Consider the following 21,893-nt stretch of genomic DNA (forward strand, 5'->3'; position numbering starts at 1 on the left):
TTATAAGTTTGCCAAATACCTGAGGGTTCCCAAGGAGGCCAGAAGAGGGTATCAAATCTTGGAAAACTGCAAGGGATTTGAGTTGCTATCATGGCTTCTGGGAACAGAATTCCTGTCCTCATGAAGAGCAGTAAGTGTTCTTAAACATTGAGTCATTGCTCAATTTCCTAGAGTTGGATTTTTAAACAATTATTTAAAATCTCCAGTATGTGAAGAAGAAAAAACGGATATCAGAAGAAAAATGAGTATGAACAGTCACATTCCTTCAGACTGTCTCCAAAAACAATTAGCCAGCAAAAAAAATCTTAAAATTCCTTTCTGTTTTCTCATTCATTTGTATTTGCTGAGCACTGCACACTAAACAGCCCTGCCATGCTGTTTTGATACATTGGTTCAAAAAAAAATTAGAAAATAAAGGTGTTTTTGAGAGGTTTACATTTTACACTTGAGTGCAATTCTTCACTGCTCCTAAAAAAAACCAAAAAACATTTAATTAATGCATTTAAATCTTTTGGTAAGCTCCAAATAAGAAACTGACATAAAGCATTAACAATCATATATTTTCAATGCTTTAATCCTAAAATTACTGCTGATGAATATAAAAAATAATAAAAGTAGGCTAAAAAAATTATGGCCAGCCAGGTCACCAAGTGGTGTTGGTGCAAAACTTAATCCCAGTACTTAGGGAGGCAGAGGTAGGCAGATCTCTGTGAGTTCGAGACCAGTCTAGTCAACAGAATGAGTTCCAGAACAGTGAGGACTGTGGCACAGAGAAACCTGTCTTGTAAAGAAAAAATCATGGCTACCAAGAGAATTCCAAGAGAGCTCCATAGAGATGTATAAAGAAATCCGTTAACCTGAAGATGAAGACAAACAGACTTGTGAAACCAAAGGGAAGATAAAATAAAGTTTGAATATAATTATAAAAGAAATGGGGAAAAATCAAGTAATCTGTAGTGACAGAAGATAATACACACCTTTCAATAATAACTCAAACATTAATGGTGACCATTACTCCGTAAGAAAATCGACTTGCAGATTGAATTAAAAGATGGAGCCTTACCATTATTAATCCAAGACAAACACCTCATCATCAAAGATGACACTAGAGTAAAAAGATACAAAACTATAATCCTCCTACATCCTCCAGCTTTTAAAATTAAATTTTAGTGTGTCTTAGATTGTATCCTTTTATCAGGATATATGGTGAGAAGAAGATTGTTTGATGGTACAATGGAGGTGTTTTAACTTTTAAGGAGAGTAACCTCTTCTTGTTTTTATGGTGACAATGTTAACTTTCATTCCTACCAAGGTAGACAGTTTTCTTTTGCTACATAACCTCCACATTTTCATCTCTTGTGTTGTTTGGTAATTGACATAAGGCAGGGTTTGAACAACAGACTAAATGTAGACTTTTGCCATCGATTCAAGTAACATTTAGGTATATCAATAGATACTGACTCAAATGAGCCAGACAAGAGTGCACACCTATAATAATCCCACTAGTTAAAGTTTTATATGGTAGAATTTAAAGGCATTTCAGTTAAATGATAATCCTAATAAATTTTTTTTCTATTGAGATACAGGCTTGAAGACATGGCTTTCTGGTGGAATTTCTCCTTTCTAGTCTAAGGAGATTCCAGCAATATCCTATCCAATAGAAGTTAATGCTGGAACAAAAGTGACAGAGACAGGCAATATACTTTTGGGGGGTAAGGGTCATTGGAAAACATTCATATGGGTATGCCTTTAGGATTATTTGATTTCAGATATAACCCTCATGTATGATGAATCATGACCCATCAAGAAGGACTCAGCTATGGAGCAGAAGAGATGGCTTGGAGGTTAAGAGCACTGACTGCTCTTCCAGAGGTCCTAAGTTTAATTCCCAGCAACCACGTGTTTGCTCACAACCATCTGTAATGAGATCTGGTGCTCTTTTCTGGCCTGCAGACACAGATGCAGGCAGTACACTGTATGCATAATAAATAAATATTATATATATATATATATATATATATATATATATATATATATATATATATATATATATATATATATATATATATATAAAAGAATGGGTCAGCTCATCTTGAACAGCACCAGAAGGCTGGTACCAACACCTTCCCAAGAGGCAGTGTGCACATTATCAATTATGGGAATATTTCCATCTGATTTGCTTTCAGATGCTGTCATTGTTACAAATGAGAGTTTCTTCTCTATTGCCTTCTCACAGAAATTGGCCAAAATATAGTTTAGGAGAATATTGCTTAAAAGGACAAAATAACTAAAAGTGAAGATACTCTCCAGAGTAAGATTAGAGCAGGCCAGCCTGAAGGTGGGCAGTTGCCCACTGGACTGTGCATGGTGCAATTTACAGAAGTTTCTTATAGTCTCAACTCTGTGATGTCATTGTTAAGTCAGAGTTAGGAGAAAAGACTTTAATCAAGGTTCTGCAACTCAGACATGAGATAGCTCCGAGTGGAAGGTAGAGTCAGGACATTGCAGATGACCTCATGCACAGACATCAACAAAGTACACAAAAGGCCTCCAGTGCCCCCTGCTGGCCTAAGCTTCCTCCTACAGAACACCTCTGTTAGAATGGTATATCTGTGTCTGTGTAGACTTACACTTATAGTTAGTTATAGACACACTTTTAGTTATACAATAAAGAAATTGTAAGGGAAGAGTCAAAATGATCTTATAGTCCATGCTTTGTGCTACTAACTGTGCACTGGGAGGGCTACCAACTTTGACAGTTCAATGCAGAGATCTCCTGTGGAAGGTAAATCAATAGAGAAGCCATTCACAATCAGGACTCAGGACATGGAATTTCAGGGACATATCAGCTTCTTTTGACAGACCCCACGGTTGTCTGCTCAAGTCAGAAAGTACTTGTGCCCCTGAGATGACATCATAGCTGTTTTCTTCATCTTTAACAATGATTCCTGATCTAAAGAGCAAATACTAGCTGCTCCTAGCACTTAGGAGTTTCTTCCAATTATCACATCAGGCATTTTTCTTTGGACTTTTAAGGATGCTTTAGATTACATAGTATTTAAGCATAGTTGACACACAGTAACAAATATTATAAACATGTAGAAACTTTAAAGATGTAGCTGATAGAAACCATAATTTTCAGTTTCATCCTCACTGGAGAAAAATCTTCCAGCAAGAATAATCATAATGACTTAAAAAAGGAGAAGTTTTGTGAAAGCTCCTCGTTCTACTATTAACATGTCATAAGATCATGTAAAAAGCATTTGCATTTTGCTGAGTTTCAGTTTCCTTAAACATATAGTGTATTACCAGCTGATGTTTAGGCAAGCTATCGAGGTATGCATGAAAGCAAGACAACAGTTACACACAGTAGCTGTTCAGTAAATCTATTCAACCTACAGAGTATACACAGTGGGTGAAAGTTTCTGCACCCCACAAGTCTCTCTGCTGATGCAGAAATCCAAACCAAATCAAACAGAACTAAAAAAAAATCCCAGATTTAATGGGTAACGCACCCTGCTATAATTTTTCCCATCCTTTCCCCAGAGAGGACACAGGAAGAAGACAAAAAACCACATGTCTGTTTTCTGGTGTGAGGGGCACAGTTTAAATACCCTGTGGAAGTGGTCTTGAGCATCTCTGGGGGATAAGTCATCATTTGGCAGGCTTCCTGATATGAGGCAGGGTTTGGAGAGAGTTAGAGGAGAAGGTTTGAGCTGAAGCTTCCACCAGAATATTCCAGACTGTTTGACTATATGAATGCCAGAGGCTGGGGTGAAGCTTCCACCAGACATCCCAGAATCATTGGTTATATGGATCCCAGTGGCTGGGTTGGAGCTTCCACCAGAACGTCCCAGTCTGTTTGTGTATATGGATGGTCGGCGATGAGAAGAGTTTCCACCAGAACAACTGGTCTAAAGAATTGGATACAGACAGGAAAGGAACCTCAACTCATTTAGAAAAAAATCTGGTTTCTTCCCTTCTCATCCTGGAGTTCGTAGTTCTCTGCTTTATCACAACACTAGTCCTACACCCAGGGTTCCTATGATCACTGCAGGTGGAAATGAGACCAGAAGTCAACACTAACACAGATATCTTCTGGAGTGATTAAAAACAAGGGGTGTGTTCAAGAGCAGTCAGTCTCTAGCAGAGGATGGCACACATCAGGCAGTAGGCAGGGCTCCCTCACAGCTGTCTCTTTGCTTTTATTCATTTCTTTATGAAGCTCCTTGGGTCTTAGCAGCAATGTGATGCCTCCCTTGCTCCCAGCTTGCTGATCAGACTGTGAACTTCCCCCAGCTGGGCTTCTGTAAATGTGCCTACATTCTATTCTTCATCCTTTAGCTTCGTTCTTCAATCTTCAAGATCTTTTCCTTAAGGTCAATCTGTTCAAATTAATGACTTCTTTTCAAAAAATCTTTGATGGATTCCCAGGTCTTCCCCAGCCAGACTTCTGGTGAATGATCTAACATTGTCTCATTTAACTCCTCAAATAACCCTGTTTACAAAATTTTTACTTTGCGCCTGTTTCTCCAGGTTTCCTTACTTGAAAACCTGGGCTCAGGGTGTTAAAATAAACATTTACTTGTGTTTGTGTGACAGAGTGGGGGAAGGGAGTGGAGAGGAAGAATTAGAGCTTGTGTAGAAGAAGTCAGAGGGAGATTTTGGGGACCCTCTCTTTTTTATGTTGTTTCTACCACTGTGCTGTGTGGTCCAGGCTCACTGGCCCAGGGGCTTCTGGGTGATTCTCCTGTCTCCACCTGGCATCTCTCTGCAGGAGTGCTGGGATACAGATGTGGTCTTCTGAATCTTGCTTTTTTATAAGGGTTCTGTAGTTTGAACTCATACTGTGAGGTTTACACAGCTAGAGTTTTTACCCAGAGCCATTCCTCAGTCCAGCTGAAACAAAAGCTGGGTTGACTGACTCTTTCTATTGTAATAACTTTAAAATTATAGCTTAAGAAATTCTGTGTAGGGTCTAGAGAGATGGCTTAGGGATTAAGTGTGCTTACTGCTCTTACAGAGGACCTAGATTCAAGTTCCAACACCCATTGGTCAGCTCACAACCAACCTTAATTCCAGCTCCAAGGAATCTGATGCCCTCCTCTAAACTCTGTGAGCTCCTGCATGCACATGGTACACATACATACACCCAGGCACACACATATAAAATGAATAAATAATTTAAAAAGAAATTCTAGGTTAGTGTGTATATGTGAAAAAAGAAAAATAGAAAAAATCTATGTATCAGACTGACAGTTAAAAATATTTTATCTCTAACCCTAAGAGGGTAATCTATTTCTTATCCTCTAAAACTCAGTTCTAAGTACATACACACACACACACACACACACACACACACACACACACACACATTATTATAAATTGTTGGTGTCTACATGTACATGAAAAGTTTTAACTAACTTTGGAATTGTCTTTTCAGCCTACTCTGACCTGCTCTAAAATTTTTTAACTAAATCAAATTACTAAATTTCATTTTCAATACAATGGATGTGAATTGAATATTTAAATTAGATCATTTAAAACTTAGAGATCAGGAGTTAAAACAGAACCATTTATCCAATTTCAGATCTTCTCTGCTGGCACATAATTTATTCCAATGCAAAAAAAAAACAGTTCTTTTTCCTTTAAGAAGTCCTGCATTGATCTCCAATCAAAGATTGGAGTGAGAGAATTAATCTACAATGTTTTTATTTATCATTTATTCTCTTATACTAACCTTCTAAAATAGTATTACTCCTGTTTGTTTGAAGTCCTTCCTAGATCCCGATCAGCATATTTCTTTCATAAAATTGCTTTCCATATATTTGTATTTTTAATTGATCATCCCACAATATTTGGTTATTAATTGATTATTCTTTAAGACTCTCTAATTATGAACTGCCTAAAATCCAAGTCTCCACTCCCTCAGCATAGATAATTAGTTAAAGTCTAAAGTTGTCAGCATAATTACGGGAAAGTGTTATGTTCAATCCCACCCTGTTCCTGCCACACCACAATCAGTTCCCCACAGTAGCTACTTCAATAGCCCATGCTGAAATAAGCTAATGATGTCATTTGTCAAGGAATCACAATGACAAAGGATTCATGTTATGTTTTGTTTTTATTAATTAACTTCAGACAAAGTAACTGAGGATAAAATTTCAGCAAACTGGATTAAGGGACAAGTGTGAAGGCAGTATTATGAACCAGTAAAGAACAGAACACATAGATTCAAACACCTTTGAGGTTGCACATGATTTGATTGAGAAGTCAATCTGTGGGTGTTGCTGAAACTCTCAGATTGCTCACAATTGCTGAGCTTGCTCATCTTCAACCACACCCAACCCAGGAGAAAGTTTAGCAGGCATTTTATAAGCTAAATATGGAGGGCTTTTAGTTTTTTTCATTTTTGTCATATTTTGTCACAATTGTTAATTTTATTTTTCTACAATTCTATATGCACATGTGCTATACCTCAGAAAAATTAAGAGCAGGGAAGAATTGTGAAGTTTCTGTAGTGGAGAAGAGATGTTGTCTTGAAACATTTGATATCATTGACTTTCCCCTAGACTCTAGGTGGTCAAGTGCAATGAAGAGGATCAATGTTTATGTGGGAAATTATGAAGCTAAAGCTCTTGCCTCACTTACATGAGACACTGAGTCCAGCCATGCTCAAGACAGGAAGGATCAGCCCAGCACAGCCAAGTCTCAGAGCCCAATGCTGTCATGGGCACTGACAGTCATCTAAGGAGTACAAAAAATATTCTTGTTAAATCATCTACTTATGTACATCTGGGATAAAAGTCAAGATGATTTTGTCACCACATACGACCTCCCTTAACTATAACAATTCTGTCCAACACTCCTAGTGAACTGACTGAAACTGGAGATAGTGTTGAACACACACACACACACACACACACACACACACACAAACACACACAAAGTTTTCCATCTTAACTATGCCCACACTACATCTGGTAGCTATAAATTTCACAACGTATGTATGTCAATAATTACAATTTTTTTCTGCCAAGTGGAGTAATTTGAACTATCACCTTTTCTTTAAAGTAATGCATTATGGCTTCTCTTTAGAATACTGAGATGCTGGTATCACTACCTTTTCAATTTGGGGTCATCACTGAGTAAGAGAGTATTTTTGGGACACAAGCACTGGTAACTAGTGAATCACTTCTTACCCTAGATGCTGTGAGAGCTCATTGTTGCTGATTAAGGTAGTGTCCCGCTTTAAACACCGAGTTAACTATTCTTGTAGTTTTATAGTTACTGGTTTAAGAGCACTGTTGAAGTGACAGATGCTACAGACACTGAAATGACAAATAAATAGGTACTGTGCTGTAACATGACATACACTGTGTCTATAGCAGATAAGGGGCATTGTGGTGTAAAACTGGGGGTGTCTTTGTGACCACAATAGCCAGCAGTATGCACTGGAGACAAGAAGACAATTCGGTCTAATATGACTAAGTAGCCAGTGTTGGTTCAAACTTCTGGAGTCTGATCCCAACTAGTTTAATTTAGGAATATTTAACCACAGCAAAATTTGGTAAAAATGTCTCTGGTGATAACTAACTCAATCCCATGCACACAATGAATCTTACAATGTGACTACATCGAAACTCTATGTAAAGTACATGTGTCATCTTCCATAAAGTTTGGCTCTATAGATTGACAAGCTCACAATAAGTATCTGGAACAGGAGTAGTGTTGACATCTCATTGTCTTTCTCACTCTTCACTTTCTTACACTCATTTCAACAAGTCCTTTCCCATCCTTTTGTTAGACTTGAACACAGGAAAAGAAAAGCTCACTTCTTCCTATCACACTGGCTCGCTGGAATCCTCCCAGCAGTGTCAAAGTCTCCACGTTCCCCTGACCCTAATGTGAAGATGATAATGAAGCAGATTTGATGGCTCTGAGATGTTTTCCTAGTTTAAATTTTTATAATTTATTAGATCCTAATCTAAGATACTACAATGTTGATAATCACATAGTTTCCAATATATAAAAATAAAGTCCAGTTGAAAATGCTGTAATGTTATTGATAGTAGCAAGTTCAGTTAGGTCACAGAATGCAGATTCATGACAACGTGACACATTTTCTACCTCAGCTTCTTGTCCCTTTTCATACTCCCTCACCTTGTGTTATCCTTTGGGGTGCAACTGCAGGAGAGCTGAGTCAAAGTGCTGTTCTCTACCAGAATCTGGAATATGTGAGCTCTTACAGCAAGGCTGCGGTGTCTCTAAAAATATTTTTCTGATTATATATGTAAAAGGCTATTTATTCAGGGTCTTATAACTGAGGAGAAGCCCTGTTCCTGTTTCATGAAGGATACTTGAATAAAGTGACAATGTGTAAGCCTTTTCCCTCTGAAGTTGTAGTTACTGCAGGCAAGCTGTTCCATGCTGGTCAACACTCACCATACCGCTGCTTCAAAGCAATACTTTTTAATTAGTGTGTGTATGTCTGTGTGAGAGTCGGATATTTTGTCACAATACATATCAGAATTCAGAATTACATAGATCATGTCAGTAAAATAGGTAGAGAGACAGACAGCAGACAGACAGGCAGACAGAGAATGAGTGAAAGAGATTTCAATGTGATGTTAACACAAACAATGTAATATTAAATCAAAGCAAATCAATCCAGAGGTTTAGAGTTTGGCAATAGTAAAAGCAATATTGAGGGTCTCAAGGAGAAATAAGGACAAGTTTTTAACTAGAAGTCTATTTTGATAGTAAACTCTATCAGATTAATAATGGGAGTTGGAATATACAAAAAAATAGAGCAAACTGAAAACAGTAGTTTACTCTATCCTGTGAAAACCAATGTAATAAGGTAATGATTGTATGCAAGAAAGTGAACATATGATCTGAAAAGTGATAATTTTGAGGTAAGATCCTATGCTTCAGGCTAAAAACACAAAGAAAGGGTGGCATGAGCAGAATGGCTCACCAGGAAGCTAGGACACCTCATTCACCATAGAGGCGTTTCTTTAGGCATTGCCATACAGCCCACAGAACCACTACTGGAAGTTTGGAGACTAGCTGAGAAGTGGCAACCCCAACCCATTTTAAAACCAAGGAGATGCATTACAGAGAAGGGGGTGGGCAACTGCAGCTGTCTCCCACCTAATCCTGGAGATTAAATAGAAATCTCCCACACTGTTGAGAGACAGACCTATCCAAGGCTCTCTTAGAAACCGCAATGAAAGGACAATAGGAAAATAATTAATTGTTTTTGCCCAGGGGTGAACTTGGCAAGGCCAGTCTGTAGTTGGGGCAAACCCCTGAAAGAACTGAACATTTTGGTACTAGGACCAGAGATTTTTTTTGCCTCATGAAAGAGGCAATTAAAAGCCCCGTGGCCACTGTGTGTTTGATCTGTCATGTACTTTAGATGCTCCATGTTCCCTTTGTGCATGACTGCTTGGTTAGCTTCCTGCTGATTCCATCCCATTGTGTGATAGCTTTTTCTAACTCTGTCTCATTTCTTCCCAGGAAATAGTGCATAACATGCTGTATTTTTTTAATAAATTCATTGACTTAAGACATAGCTTCCTCAAGACATCTCAATCTCACCTGTTCTAGCTTCTTTATCTCTGACCCCCTGGACGTTCAATCCCTGGACCTGTCACTGAAGAATGACCTGGTAGTCATGGTCATCACAAATAGGCCCCTCTTTTCAAGGAAACAAATCAAACCTAATGGCAAGAATGGAATGTTTGGGTTGTTTTGTGTATATCTGAGAACTGTTTCTGTTTACCATATCTGGATTGCCTATGGGCACGTTCCCAGTTTGGAGAAAACAGATAAGAGAAGAAACCTTGATGTTTGATGTACTGCTCATTAGTAGGCACCACAAAGAAGAGACAAGAAACTCAATTTGAGAAATAAAGTAACCTCAAACTGATGAAAATTTACCACAGATGAAGAGCCCATGAAAAGATGGAGAGAGTTAGAACTGGTTTTTCAAATGCCCTAATTATAGAAAAAAGTTAAATATCAGTTTATGATTCAACAAGAGAAAGGAAAAGAATGCAGAAACTCATACATCACAGATGTATGAGCTGCTTGGTAAATAATTTATTTCTGTTTTTTTGCATGTGTGTATGATACGTGTTATTGGGAAAATGAGTGTTCACATATGTTTAGGTGCACAACATATGTGTGCACATGGAGAAAAGAGTTTGATACCAAGTTTCTTCTTTGGTCATGATTTATTTTATTGACTGAGCAGGGTCTCTTAATAAACCCAGAGTTTATTGATTCCATTATTGTAGTTAGTCAGCTTGCTCCAGGGTCCTCTGCCTTCACCTCTTATGCAGTGGGACTGTAGATGGGGTGTCCTACTTATCAGTATTTATGTAAGTGCTAGGATTCTGAAGTCTGATCTTCTTGCTTACATGTAAGGAAATGACTTACTGAGCCATTTCTCCAGTTCTTGGACACAGAATCTTTAAAACTTACCATAAAGATATTCATTGACACCAGAGAGATAAAAAAACTGTAGAGAAGCAAGACAAAGATAATGATGCCAATGAAGACATAGAAAATGTAGATAGAGATCCGGGCGGTGGTGGTGCACACCTTTAATCCCAGCACTCGGGAGGCAGAGGCAGGTGGATCTTTGTGAGTTCGAGGTCAGCCTGGTCTACAAGAGCTAGTTCCAGGACAGGCTCCAAAGCTACAGAGAAACCCTGTCTCGAAAAACCAAAATAAATAAATAAATAAATAAATAAATAAAAATAAAAAAGAAAAAAAAGAAAAAGGAAAATGTAGATAGAACTAAACAGAAATTCTGGAATAAAACATATAGTAACTGAGCTAAGAATTATAATAGTTTTAGGAAAGGATGGGGCTAGTGGATTTGGAGCAAGAAGAGGCAAAAAATGGGTTAGCGGAAACTAAGAATGCCTGTGGAAATGTTTGTGAGTCAGTTTGACATTGACACATTTTCATTTATTTTCATAGCTGGTCAGTGGTGCTTCTGAAGACCATTAGCTCAGTTTCAGGCATGTGACATTCTACAAGTTAGTAGTCAGGGAGGATGCAGACTTCCCCAGAACAACACAAGCTATTGCCGTTGTCTTTGTTGTCCACAATTACTATTAGCCAAGCCCTAAGATGAAGATATCACAGGGCTTCAGAACATAAATAAATCAATTAGAATTGACCAGGAAACCTCCAAGTTGCTGTTCAGCTTTCATAACACTGGAAGGTACTGTTCAGACTACTGAAGAAGAAGCTGCTATGAAATTGCCTGCGTGTCCCCAGCAGCTTGTGGCGGGGTCCTGTGCCTGGTCCCGAGCAGCGGGGGCCAGGCAGCGGGTCCCAAGAGCTGCCAGCCCTGGGCAGGGCCCAGCCATGCAGCTGCATCAGTTCCAGGAGAAGGTGCAAGTTCCCAGTGGTGAGTGGCATGTGGGCAGGTGAGCGGGTGGGAGGCATATGGACAGGACACATCGTACAAAATAGAATTGGATATTTATTAGTTGAATTATGGAATAGGAAGGAAAGAGGGGAGACAGAGGGGAAAGAGAGGAGAGAGAGAGAGAGAGAGAAAGGGAAGAGAAAGAAAAGGACAGAGAGAGAGAGAAAGGGGGATCAGAGAAGGGAACAGAGAAAGAATCAAGATGGAGAGAAAAAGGGAGGGGCTTCCGGGAGTGGGCGTGGGTTATCTCTTAAAGTGATGAATATTCATAACAGTAGCCATCAATAGTCTTGTGTTACAACACTAACAAGTCACACAAGATGACCCCTGGTGCAATGGTGGTATGAAGGTTATGGTGTAAACAACTGATTTGCAATTAGATTTGAAGTCTTCTACTCCACAGGAGAGAATTCAAGCCTGGTGCTGTATAACACCCATGGCTATGGTTGTCTGAGGTCTAAAGTAAGAATCTATTGTTGTTCTTTTTGTAAATGGCTATACCGTCATAATACTTTCTTTTTTATATTATTTATTTATTTATTTATTTATTCTGAGATGGGTTTCTCTGTGTCACTTTGTTGCCTGCCCTAGAACTAGCTCTTGTAGACCAGGCTGGCCTTGAACTCACAGAGATCTTCCTGCCTCTGCCTCAGGAGTGCTGGGATTTCTAGCATGTGTCACCATTGCCCAGCTTACTACTTTTTAAATATCTGTGCTTATCCTCATAGATTAATGGTTCTCTCTACCTTGGTCAGAGAAGATTTTTTTTTCTCTTGAGTCAGCAATGATAAATGCAGTATGAATGTAACTGCTCAGTGTACTGAGAATAAGTAACTGTGAGTGCCCAGCCTTAAATGGGATAGCTATATTAATTCCCACACGGGGACTTAGTTTTGGAAAAAACATATAAAATAATGCAAAAATATTCTAAAATTCTGTCTCTGGACATGACATAGTCATTTCTCTTACAAATTCACAGCAGCTGTGGCTATCTCCACAAAATCAAGCCAGTCAAAATTCCAGCAAGGTCCAGGAGTATTGACTCATGCCTTTAATACTAGCACTTGGGAGGAAAAGCGAGGAGGTTCTCCATGTGTTCAAGAACAGCCTGGTCTACACAGTGAGTTCCAAGGCACCAGATTACAGAGTGACATTTTGTCAAAAATTCAAAAAATATCAGCGTGGTTGCATGAGGGTCTCACAAGACCCCACCCCTTCTTCAGGAGCTATTAGCAGTTCATGACATTTAGGAAAGGAAGAGTCAGCTTTCTTTGTCAGCGTGGCCATTGATGGGTTGGTCATGTTCTAGTGATGGCCCTACAGCTGTGCATAAAGAGGGAGCATTCACTGACCTCAATGGGTTATAAATAAGAAAACAAAAAGAAAAGAAAAGTCATAGATTTGGGAAAGGTTATATGGAAGAGGGGACAGGGATGAGTTGGAGGGGAATGATATGAGGGCTGAATATGATCAAAATGCATTATGTAGACATGAAATTCTCAAAGAATGAAAACCTTCTAGACATGCATATAAACAAGCTCACTAGAAATGATAAAGTAATTTAACATTGCAGAAAATAAAATTAAAATGCAGAAATTATAATACACCTTGCATCATTTAAAGGGAATTTTAAGGGAAAAATTTAAAATTCCATTTCCAATGTTATATAATAGACTGAAATATTTAGGTCAATTACAGATATGAAGGATTTGTACAGTGAAAATGGTTAGACAGTACTGAATGAAAGTAAGTAGAAGTTAACTAATGAAATCTTGAGTTAATGGGCTAAATGACAATGTTGTTGGAGATTATCATATTACACAAAGTATCTATAGTTTCAAAACAATCCTTATCATAATCTGCATTATGCTGGGCAATGGTGGCACATGCCTCTACTCCCAGCAATCCGGAGGCAGAGGCAGGTGGATCTCTGTGAGTTTGAGGTCACCTGGTCTACAAGAGCTAGTTGCAGGATGGGCGACAAAGCTACAGAGAAACCCTGCCTCAAAAAACAAGCAAATAAACAAAAATAAATTGTTGTATGAATTTTCAAATTATCTTGACAATTGATGCAACTGGGGAAAATAACCCCCTCAATGAATAATTTTTAGAACACTGGAAATCCTTGTACAAATACTAAAGAGTGATTCTCATATTATACTATTATAAAAAAGCAAATATGGATTAAATAACTAAACATGGAACCTAAAATTATAAAATCTCTATAAGAAATGACAGAGAGAAATAGCCATGACACTGTACTTGGTAATGTTTTGTGACAAAAAAGAATAGGAACCCCATGAATTTAAAGAATTTTTACAGCAAAGGTTATAGTGGACAAGATATAAGGAATATGAGTGTGGCTGTTTCAATAATAATGGCCCCCATATATTTGATTGCTTAGTGCCTATTTTGTGGAACTGTTTAAGAAGGAAAAAGAGGTGTGGCCTTATTGGCCAAAATATGTCACTGGACATGGGTTTTGAGGTTTCAAAAGCCCACACCATTACCAGTCAGTTCTTTCTCTGCCTCCAGTTTGTGGATGAAGATGTAAGCTCTTGGTTACTGCTCCTGAACCATGGCTGCCTGTCAACTTCCATGCTTCCCTCCATGAGGGTTATGAACTCTGGGACAATGAGGCCCAATAATTTTTTTATTGTTTTGTCATGGTGTCTCTTCATAGCACTAGAAAAGTAACTAAGAAAGAAGCTGGTGCCAGGAGCCAGGCGCTGCAGTGACAGGCCTGACTTTGCTCTGTCTCGGAACAATGTGGAAACAATGAGACTCTGGACTATGAAAGTGGTTGAACAATATAAACAGATGTAATGGGTCAGGCACCCAAGTGATACACAGGCATACATGTTGGCCAAATTCTTATTTTTAAAAAAGTGTTTCATTTATGTATGTGGGTGTCTTTTCAACCCCCTTCTACTGTCATGTCTCTCTCTTCAGGTCCCCTGTCCCTGCTAACATTTCTCTCTCCCTTCTTTCCTTTCTTCCTACCTTCTTCCTGTCATATGAACACATTAACCACTTTTTTGTTGTTTTCCTACCTTTATATTTTTTGTTTTCATAATGATAATTTCAGTGGTGTTTCATCTTTCTTGGTCATGTTCTACTTAAACCACATAATTAAGAATGATTTGTAGCCCTAGTGGAAAACCTATAGTTTCTGTCATTGCATACAATGACATGCCCTCTCTTGAGATAGTTTTAGCTATCATTTCTCAGTATAAACATATATCTCCCCTAAAAGTTGTGACTGATAGTTTATTCTAGAGCCAAACAAGAATGCCCATGGCCCAGTAACATAGACTCAAGTTATCCCCAAACTTCATGATCCAAAGTTTATACTAACAGAACAGAGTATGCCATGAATCAAGACACTTATTAAGTATGGTGAAAAGATCACATGGGCAGGTTAGAGCAATATGGGGAAACCTCTGCTATAGGTCTCGCATGCTACCTGGTGGCATTCTTTACTCTTTGCTTGGTGGAAGCTAAAAGTCTGTCAATATTTTCCAAATCTATTTCACTTGTCAGCTATAAGTAAGTTAAGTCAGACAGAGGTCTGGGCAGTGAGTGGATATTATTTTAAAGATAAATTGTAACTGAGCCCTGTACCTGCAATGTCACTGCCTCTTCACAGTCACTGAAGTACTGATAAGGGAGTCAGGGTTTGTAGAAGGTACAAAATGGAGTGCAATTTTTATTGCACAGGATTTAGGGAATTCTTTACAGAATTTACAGGAAGTGATGATTGCTAATACATGTGTCTGAGACCTGTATAGGCATGAGAACATGTTTTGTTCACTGACTACTCTGAGAGAACACACACTAGTCTTTTATTTCCAGCCATTGAGGCTACTGTGAAAGAGCCAGAATCATGTCTGATGTTTCCATTGGTCTCAACTCACTCACTCCTTATAATAGACTTCCATGGGATTTCATGGATTATTCAGACGTATTTGTCATTTCCTGAAAGTTTGCTGTATTAAAGTTCAACTTCTTGCTCTCTGTTCTTCAGGAATATCAGTATTACACTCACAAGATCTCTTAATTCTTTCATTGATTTTCCTTTTCATTGCTTTAACATGGCTGGCAAAATCAACTTCATATTCAGCATTTCTAATGCAGTTCTCCTTTAGCCTTTAGTGTCTTTCATTTATTCACTAACCACTGAAGTTTCATTTATTCCTAACATAAATATGCTTTTATTAAAATCTTAATTCAAGTTGATATGGGTGTTCCTTTACTGAAGTTGTCCCTAAGTTAATAAAGTATAAAGAGCTTTCTGTAAGATTGTATTTTATTTATCCTAAAATGTTTATTCTAATGTAAATTCTTCATCAACTTTCAGATTTGTTTTCCCCAGCCCCTAATGTTGTTTGTGGTAAAGGAATGTGAGAAACATGTCTATGCAAAGTCCCCAAGCAAGTTATTCTTGTAATTACATGTTGTGCACATCGTGTATGGAAATGTCAAAGACCAGCTGGATGAGGGTTCTTTCCTCCACCTGGATGGCAAGAATTTCTTCCATTTCTGTTTGTAGAAGTGGGGCACAGCAGCTCCCCGGGAATCAGCAGCTACCTGTGGTCTCAAGTGTTCAGTCCAATCCTTGTGCAATCCTCAATGATCAAGGCCCTAAGCTCACAAGGGTTCATTCTCCTGGACCCTGGAGCCATAGTGCTTAACAGAAGCCTGCTTTACAGCTCTTAGTTCTAGGTCTGAGAGCCTTGTCTGTGAAGTCTTGGTAGCTCTCTGAAACTCTTTTGGCAATAAGGACCTGCTGTTCCACTTCACTAGCTCCTTTCAGCCCTTTATCCTACAACCTCTGCTCTGCCCCCTTTGTCCTCTTTCTCCTTCTCCTCTTCTCCCCACTGCCCTGCATGCTCACAAATTGATCAGCTGCTGCTTCTTCAGTTGCCAATCATTAACTGCCTTGCTGTGTTCACTGCACGAACTGACTACACTCAGCTCTCCCTGCCTCTGTCATTCTTTTGCCTGTGCTGTCACTGCTGCTCTCAGCTATCCTTGCTGATACTTCCCTGGTATTAGCAGCTCAGCCTGAACTGCTTAGAAAAGGCAAGAAAAAACTACTTCTGGGGCTGGAGAGATGACTCAGAGGTTAAGCGCACGGACTGCTCTTCCAGAAGTTCTGAGTTCAATTCCCAGCCAGCACATTGTGGCTAACAACCATCTGTAGTAAGATCTGGTGCCCTCTTCTGGCCAGCAAGCATACAGATGGACAGAACACTGTTTACATAATAAATAAATCTAAAAGAAAAAACTACTTCTGGGAATTCTTTTTAGGACAGATGTTGCAACAGCTGGGAGGCACCACAGGAGGGCATAGAGAAGACTTGGTGAGGCAGATCAACATTCCTGAGTACTTCAGAAAAGTCACAGTCATGGCCATCAGTTTCTGACCAGTCACAGCACTTTGTATAGGTCAATCACAGTCTTGACTTTTGCACTGAAAGACCTGGATAAATCCAGATCCCTCTAGCAGGAAAACAGAGCCAAAAATCTAGCTGGAAGAGAAGAATCAGAAATCTAGGATTAACCAATTTCAGGGTTTCAGGAACTAGCTGAAGATAAAGGTAGATTGTAATCTTGAGAGTAATCTTGAGAAACAGAGAGATTCCCCCTAGTAATTATCATTGGTATAGGAACTAGCTGATTACGATCTCGAGAATGATCTTGAGAGGCAGGGAGTTGCCCCCTTGTAATCATCACTGGAATTTTCAGTTTTCTGTGACACCCTCCCTGCCCCCCTTTCAGATTACTGGGCTGTGTGGTTTCTTCCTATAAAAACTACTTCTCCCGGTCACTCCAGGTCGAACTCTTCCCCTGCGTGGGTTATGAGTCTGGGCCCCAGTGCACTGGTCCCCATCTTGTCGTCTTGTCATTAAATCTCATGTAATTGCAGCAAGGACGGTCTCTCGTGAGTTACTGGGGGGGGGGGGGGGGTTCGCGTCATCCCGAGGCTTGAGTGAGAGTCTCCCCTAATCGGGGGGTCTTTCACATCAAAATACTGTAATCTATTTGGGTTACTCGGCTAAGTCTAAGTTTTTTTAGCACTCCACTTGGCCTCCTGAGAAAGCCAACAAGGGCTGATAAAGTTTCCCAAGCTTTCCAGGGCTGGGATTTAGGATCCCTGTCTGCTCGGAACAACTTTCATTGCTTTGTCTTACTGGGAACTAAAGAGTTAACTTTCGTTTCAGCTTGGAGTTTGCAGCTTTGTCAGCTCATTTAAATATCAAAAGTGACTTTACTGAAGGGCTGACACACAGCACCTGCTTCATCAGTCTATCAAACTTCTTGAGCTGATTTATAAACTCAAATGGTGACTCCCCAACATTCATAAACTATTTTTCCACGCTGTTTCTCTCATCTCTGCACTATAAATCTGTTTCTTCTTCTCTTTATCTCTATATGGATGAGGCTGCAGCTGAGCTCCTGGTTTGTTTACAAAAATTCCAGGCTGCAGGAACTTCCGGTTAGCGCATTCAAAACGAAGTCATAGGAATTAGCCTTATCCATGTTGTAAACATTCTACACGATTTTTCAATTCGGTTGGAGACGTCCACAAAAACTGCATAAATCTTACTGTATAAATGCTTATCAACTCTTGTCATCTGTGCTTTCACTTCGGTCTCCGTCGCCGCCCTTCCCCCAGGCCCTCTGTAGGTAACTCTTTAACTGCCTGAAGCTGCTCTCTTCATTCCCACACCTTACTTAAAAAAATCTACCTGGCCGCCATGGGCTGTTTCATCTAAAAATCTTGTCTGTCTTCCTGTTGAGATGTCCGTGTGAATGAAAATGTGACCCCATTGTGATTGATTTTTGACTGGTTTTTGAATGTCTGAATGTGTGCTCTGTATCTTTTTCTGGCAGCAGCTCAGACTTACACTCAGCTGGCTGACTGCTTCCTATATCTGTTTCCCAATTTTCATCTGACCTTAGTTTGAAATAAACCCTTCTCTCTTTGCACTCATACAACAGCTATCTTAGTTTCTTTAATGTAACTATTAAATTTCATGGTGCCCCTTAAGGATGTATAAAGTTGCCAGTCTCCCTATGTATTACTTTTGTGATTAAAAGATTTTGTGTCAATGCTAAAAGAACTTTGATTCATAATTATTATTTTAATCTAAATATAACAGGGATAAAATATAAAATTCTAAATCTATTAAAAACAACTCATTTACAAACTGTTAATAAATTTACTTAAATTGAAACTCTTGAGAATAATTAGGAATGCAGGTTGAAGTATACTAAGTAATGTAAATAATTCCTTGCTTAGTGCTTTGGCATTTCAATGTTTAAGTTTCCCATATTAGACAAAACTGTCCCTGGCCTCTTACTTGCTGCCAGGGCTTTGTTAAAATACACTTTTGGGTCATATAGATTGTATTTCTTGTTACATAGGTCTAAAAATCCTTGACCTTGTTAGCAAATTCCAAATAAAGGAGAGCTCACCAAACAGGTTTCAAAGTAACTTTTTAGTATTCCTTTGGTTAAAGATACTCAATCTACATTGATTGTTCAAATAATTATGATCTATGTCTCTTGATTATTAATAAAAAGTTTAGGATGTAAAATTGTTTAAGACTTCATAGCAGCATTATTTGTAATAGCCAGAACCTGGAAACAACCTAGGTGCCCCTCAATAGAAGAATGGTTAAAGAAGGTGTGGAACATATACACATAACAGTACTTCTCAGCGATAAAAAACAATGATTTCTTGAATTTTTCAAGCAAATGGATGGAAATAGAAAACACTATTCTGAGTGAGGTAACCCAGACCCAAAAAGATGAATACGGTATGTACTCACTCATAAGTGGATTCTAGCCATAAATAAAGGTCAGTGAGTCTATAAATCGTGGTCCTAGAGAAGTTAAAAAAGAAGGTGAATCAAAAGAAAAACAAATAGTTATCCTCGTGGATATCTGAAGTAGACTAGATTGCCAGGCAAAAATTGGGATCTTGGGGGTGGGGGTGGGGTGGGTGAAAGGGGACATGGGGAGAGAAAAGTGAGGAGGGGAGGATGGGGAGACCCTGGGGTGCCAGGCCAGCAAGGCAACTATCCTTCTGAGCAAGGACATTGGGCTTAACATGCAACACAGCTTCAGGTTCTGCAGACAAGTCTTTATTCCACTTTCTCACACAGTATATATAGCCCTCAGCAGAGGAGGCCAAGACAGCAAAAGCAGGAAGCTCATCACTGTAACTCAATGGCTTAGGGGTAAACATCCTTAGAAACATTGCTGAAAACAACAGGTTGTTCCTGTTTTTGTTCCTGTTTTCAACCAAGTGCAAGAGTGAAAAACAGATCAAGTGGGGGTGCGAAGGCCTGTCCTCTAGGGACCCAACACTGGGGGAATGGGATGGTTGGGATGGAGGAAGGGTGGATATGGGAGCAGGGAAGAAGATATCTTAATTAAGGGAGCCATTTTAGGGTTGGCAAGAGACTTGACTCTAGAGGGGTTCTCAGGTGTCCATAGAGATGTCTCCAGCTGGTTCCTTGGGCAGCTGAGGAGAGGAAGCCTGAAGTGGCTCTATCCTATAGCCACATTGAAGAATATCTTGCATATCACCATAGAAGCTTCATCTGGCGATGGATGGAGATAGAGACAGAGACCCACATTGGAGCAATGAACTGAACTCCCAAGGCCCAAATGAGGAGTAGAAGAGGGGAGAACATAAGCAAGGAAGTCAGAACCGAGAGGGGTGTGCCCACCCATTGAGACACTGGGACTAATCTAAGGGGAGCTCACCAAGGCCCACTGGACTGGGACTGAAAAAGCATGGAATCAAACCGGATTCTCTGAACGTGGCAGACAATGAGGGCTGACTGAGAAGCCAAGGACAATGGCACTGGGTTTTGATCCTACTGCATGTACTGTATTTGTGGGAGCCTAGTCTGTTTGGTTGTGCACCTTCCTGAACCTGGATGGAGTGGGGAGGACCTTGGACTTCCCACAGGGCAGGGAACCCTGACTGCTCTTTGGAGTGCAGAGGGAGGGGGAGGGGATTGGGGGTCGGGAGGAAGAGGAAATTTTTTAATAATAAAAAAAATAAAAAATTATACATAAAAAAGAATCTAAAGGTTTAATTAAATGATTTTGGGAGACTTAAAAAATAAGGTCTAGATACATAAAACAATCAAACATGTTATAGATTTCCTTCCCCTTTTATGATATTGTTAACATTTCAAAAGTCCAAAGTTTAACATTAATAAAATTCTAAATAAACTGATATAATAATTATGCTTGCTATTCAGCCATAAGATCAGGATTCTGTAATCCCTGGTCATTTCTTAAATATAAACAAAAATGCTTCTGATTTTAACAGAAACATTTTCTTGATTTACATACATCCAATCTCTGACACAAATAACAATAAATATTACTGCTATTAACCAAAATTATTATTAGGTTTCCAAACTTCTATTATGACTCAAAAACTGAGTCTCCTTACTTCTTCTATATCATGGATTTCAATATAGACTACATATAATAACAATAATTTGAATAATAATAATAATGATAACATATCTGACATTTTTGCCTCTTAAAGAAAATTCTTGTTAGCTTCAAGAGGTCAACTTGGATCAGCCACTGTTATGGTTTAGGTAAAATGCTGTGGTTTTCAGAGTGGCCTGTGGTTTCTACAAGGGCCAGCAGGACTCAGGCAGGGAGCAATATGGAGCAACCAGTCCCAGGAGGAGCGTTAAAGGAGCCACAGCAGGTGAGAAACAGATAAGCATGCCATGCAGTGTGAGGTTGGATATTATTTAGTGGGTTATGGAGGGGAAGGGGGAAAGGGGAGAAGGGGAAAGAGGAGAGAGAGAGAGAGAGAGAGAGAGAGAGAGAGAGAGAGAGAGAGAGAGAGAGAGAGAAGACAGGATAGAAGCCAATGGCAGCCAGCACCTACCTCTTTAGGAGAGAGATTGGAAGGGAAAGGCCTCAGGCTGAAAGCAGAAAGAAGATCATCTTGCCTGGCAGATGGGGGAAGGGAGTGAATGGGTGGGGCTTGTCTCTTAAAGGAACAGAACAAACTATTACATTCAGCATCATCACAGGTCAGCATGAATTCAGATAATTGACTTGTCAACAGTTTAATTTCCAACCTGCTTATTTGAATTTGGTGTGTGTGTGTGTGTGTGTGTGTGTGTGTGTGTGTGTGTGTGTGCACGCACGTGCGCACCCTTAAAATTCCAAATGTGCATCTGAGATAAAAGTTTTCTCTTTAAAATTCCTTAGCTTCACATTATACCATTAATGTATATTTACTAATTAGATTCATAATCATTGAAAGGGTTGCAGCTTGCTTTGTCATCCTCTTGGACATCAGTCTCCTCTCTCTGCATCCCTGTGTCCAGCCTTCCAGCTCACACTCCAGGGAATTCTGCTGTGCTCTTCTGGCCTT

At 39.3% G+C, this 21,893-nt stretch overlaps 1 protein-coding gene across 1 annotated transcript in view; it reads right to left on the minus strand.

The window, feature by feature from the left end:
- Positions 1 to 21,893, minus strand: part of LOC125395974 (C-type lectin domain family 2 member D11-like) — a 188,574-nt gene that overhangs the window by 39,445 nt on the left and 127,236 nt on the right. The gene's annotated exons all lie outside the window — the stretch shown is intronic.

This window comes from Myodes glareolus, chromosome 3, assembly GCF_982192425.1.
Source record: "Myodes glareolus chromosome 3, mMyoGla1.1, whole genome shotgun sequence".
In the NCBI taxonomy this organism is placed as follows: domain Eukaryota; kingdom Metazoa; phylum Chordata; class Mammalia; order Rodentia; family Cricetidae; genus Myodes; species Myodes glareolus.